The following is a 4,210-nucleotide window of genomic DNA, read 5'->3' as shown; positions in this document are numbered from 1 at the left end:
CCTTTATAGCAGCATGATTTATAATCCTTTGGGTATATACCTAGTACTGGGATGGCTGGGTCAACTGGTATTTCTAGTTCGAGATCCTTGAGGAATCGCCACACTGTCTTCCACAATGGTTTAACTAGTTTACAGTCCCACTAACAGGCAAACATACACATTTCTAAGCAACTTAAAATCCTCCATAGCGGCCGGGCGCGGTGGCTCAAGCCTGTAATCCCAGCACTTTGGGAGGCCGAGACGGGCGGATCACGAGGTCAGGAGATCGAGACCATCCTGGCGAACACGGTGAAACCCCGTCTCTACTAAAATACAAAAAACTAGCCGGGCGAGGTGGCGGGCGCCTGTAGTCCCAGCTACTCGGGAGGCTGAGGCAGGAGAATGGCGTAAACCCGGGAGGCGGAGCTTGCAGTGAGCTGAGATCCGGCCACTGCACTCCAGCCTGGGCGACAGAGCAAGACTCCGTCTCAAAAAAAAAAAAAAAAAAAAAAAAAAAAATCCTCCATAGCCAGGGTCGACTAGGTACTGAGCGTGCCAGGCTCTGCAGAGTGGAGATTTAAATCCAAGGTCATGGCAAAACATCTGAAGTTCATCGCCAGTGCTGTGATGGTACAGGAAGGAAATGTGGAAGGTGCATACAGGACCCTAAACAGAATCCTCACCATGGATGGGCTCCTTGAGGACACTAAACGTCCACGGTATAATGAGAAGCCATGCCGCCAGCGACAGAGGGAAAGCTATGAAAGGTGTCGGCAGATCTACAACATAGAAATGGCTCCAAGATCAACTTCTTGATGCGAAAGAATCGGGCAGATCTGTGGCAGGGTTGCTGAGGCCTGTGGATGGGACACCCAGTATGAAACCCTCATCCAATTTTGTCTCTATCTCTTTTCTTTCTACAATCTCATTTCCTATTACCGTTCTTTGCAATAAACTCAATCACATGTTTGCAAGAAGGCCTCCACATATAGAAACAATCCCATTAGTCAGCAGTGGACCTTGTCTTTTACTAAGTGAAAGAAGAAACTGGGTCTGAAAGTAGTCTAGGAGTAGAATGGTGTTTGCTGGGGCTGGAGGAGGGGACAATGAGGAGTTATTGTTTAATAGGCACAGAGTTTCAGTTTGGGAAGATGAAAAAGTTTAGGAGATGATAGCCGGGCTTGGTGGCTCACGCCTGTAATCTCAGCACTTTGGGAGATTAAGGCGGGCAGACTGCTTGAGACCAGGAGTTCGAGAAACCAGCCTGGCCCATATGGTGAGGCTTCATCTCTACTAAAATACAAAAAAAAAAAAAAAAAAAAAAAATTAGCCAGGCATGGTGGCAAGTGCCTGTAGTCCCAGCTACTTAGGAGGCTGAGGCAGGAGAATCACCTGAACCTGGGAGGCAGAGGTTGCAGTGAGCCAAGGTCATGCCACTGCACTCTAGCTCAGGTGACAGAGTGAAACTCCACAAAAAAAAAAAAAAAAAACAGGAGATGGATGATGGATGGTGATGGTGGTTACACAAAAAGGTGAATGTTTTTAATGCCGCCGAACTGTATACTTAAATGGTTAAGATGGTAAATTTTATGTTTTACTACAATGAAAAATTTGTTGAAAGTAAAAAAAAAAAAATAATCCTCCATAGCTGCACCCAGGTGAGGGCTCCTGCTGTTTATTACTTTGCCCCTTTTCCTAGGTGATCCATACAGGGTCATCCTGGTTGTACACTGAACAACTCCAGCAGAGGCAGTCAGTCCCATTGAGCACAATGTGAATGGTACCTACCCCAACTTCCCTAAGAGATGTACATGGCACAAACCGCACAGCAGAATATGGTGTTCTGAGGCTACCCTTATTGTGAATGAGGACAAAGAAGAACAGTGAGTCAGGCCTAGTCACTACCTGAGTTTTCTGTGTGTGTCTCCTCCTGCTCGGGTCCCAATCCTTTGCAAGGCCTGGAGTCCTAGCTCTCCCACCTGGACAAGATTGCTTTCAGGTATTACAGTCTTCTTGTGATCAGCCTGCTTCCACAGGCCTGTCAAACTATCCAGGTTCTTGCTATAGATAGGATTTCAGGAATGTTTCTTCTGGGGAGCAGTCTGAATGGGTCATGGTCAATGACTTAGGTAAGTGGGCAGTGTTTCATGAATTCATTCAGCATTAATTCAACACCTGTTAGGTGCCTTCGACTATGCTAAGATGTAGCAATTATATGGAGAATGTGATGAGATACGGCACTGGAGAAAGTTCCCATTCCAATCAGATAGGGACTTTAGTAGAGTAGATAGATCAGATAAAGGGTAGAAATGTATGTCAAGCTCTGCTTAGGTACACTGAAACTGAAGAGCTAGTGGGACATCCCTTCAGATGCTGATTTTGTATAGTGTTTGAAGAGCTTCTTGGTTAAGAAGTTAACCTGTGCCCACTGCTGGGATTCAGCTAACTGACATTTCCAGTGGAGTGATGAGACAGAAGTCTATTTACACACTTTATTCCTCTTTATAATCTAAATACATGCTGTTCTCTCTGTTGTATCATTCTTCCTCATTTCACCTTCACAGAACTAATTAGTCCATGTAAAAAAGGAAGACAAAAACTCAATAAGGATGTAGAAATGTGAACAGTACTATCAGTTAACTTTGCCTAATAGGTATTTATATAACACTACATTCAGCAAATGTAGAATGTATATTTCAAATGCATACAGAATATATTCAAGACACATTTATTTTTATGGTCCATTAAGTAAGTATCAAAGGATTTTAACCAAATTTCCTACAAAGGTGATTTGTAGGAAACCTCCACCTCCCAGGTTCAAGCAATTCTCCCTGCTTTTCAGCATCCCAAGTAGCTGGGATTACAGGTGCCTGCCACCACAACTGGCTAATTATTTATTTATTTATTTATTTGTTTATTTAGACAGTCTCATTCTGTTGCCCAGGCTGAAGTGCAGTGGCACGATCTTGGTTCACTCTAAGCTCCGCCTCCTGGGTTCACGTCATTCTCCTGCCTCAGCCTCCCAAGTAACTGGGACTACAGGAGCCTGCCATCATGCCCGGCTAATTTTTTGTATTTTTAGTAGAGAATGCGTTTCACCACGTTGGCCAGGCTGGTCTTGAACTCCTGACTTCAGGTGATCCGCCCACCTCAGCCTCCCAAAGAGCTGGGAATACAGGCATGAGCCACCAAACCGCACCAAGCCCACAGTTCTTAATAATGCATGGATCAAAGAAAAAAAACTCAAGGTGAATTAGAAATTAAAAACACATGTCAAAAATTTGTGGAAAGCCACTAAAATGGTACTAAAAGGAAATTTCACAGTTTTAAATGTTTATAAACAGAAAAGATTGCTAGAATTTATTATCTAAAATTCTACCTTAACATAGTAAAAGTTCAAGTAAACCCAAAATAATAGAAATGGTAACAATAAAGGTAAGAGTTGGTATCAATTAAATAGAGCAAAACAACAATAGAAAATCATAGTAAATCTAAAATTGTTTGTAAAGATAACTAAAATTAATAAATTTCCAGCAAAACCAAAAAAGAAAAAATTCACAAATTACTAATGTACTATCATACTAATGTAAGAATGCCCAGAGCTATGGATGTAAAAAGGATAATAAGGAACCATTGTAAACAACTTTATGTCAACACATTCCATAACCTAAATGAAATAGAAAAGGTCTTTACTGTCCACAGCCACACTCTGTGTGACCAGTGTCCACCTGCTGCTTCCTTCTTTGGGGCAGTATTTTTTTGGCTTCTTCACAGATTTCCCTACCAGGATCTTTCACTTGGGATCCCTTGACATTGATGAAGCCTGCTATAGCCAGCTACTTAGAACATTCCCCTTATCCCTTGACTGCCAGTGGACTTCCCCTCAACATGCCCTCTGCTGAGGTCACCTCATCCTGCATCCTTGTGGACCATGTCACTTTCAAGATGATCCAGTCTGGTTCACAGTGAACCATAGGAAACATGCGCCTTTCCTGCCAAACTCTGAGTGAGCAGGTTATTCCAGATGCAGTTTCATCTTTGCATTCTGTTATTACAGGGAGCTTCATTCAGTTGCTCACATTTAGACCCTTTCAAATGTAAGTCAGATACCAGTATCAGGGGCTTCCCAACTCCAGAAAGAACGCGGTCAGCTTTGTAAGAGATTTTCTGTAACCTCCATCATTTTGTTTGAGAGAAGAGGGTGGAAGATGATGTAACATATAAAAAACTC

General features: G+C 42.8%; 1 pseudogene; it reads left to right on the top strand.

The window, feature by feature from the left end:
* Positions 1 to 526: 526 nt before the first annotated feature.
* Positions 527 to 1,131, top strand: LOC117075846 (annotated as a pseudogene).
* The last annotated feature ends 3,079 nt before the right edge of the window (positions 1,132 to 4,210 follow it).

Source organism: Trachypithecus francoisi, unplaced genomic scaffold (genome assembly GCF_009764315.1).
Source record: "Trachypithecus francoisi isolate TF-2019V2 unplaced genomic scaffold, Tfra_2.0 Lachesis_group5, whole genome shotgun sequence".
Classification (NCBI taxonomy): domain Eukaryota; kingdom Metazoa; phylum Chordata; class Mammalia; order Primates; family Cercopithecidae; genus Trachypithecus; species Trachypithecus francoisi.
Note: the sequence above shows the minus strand (reverse complement) of the source record. Positions and strands in the feature narration are given on the sequence as shown.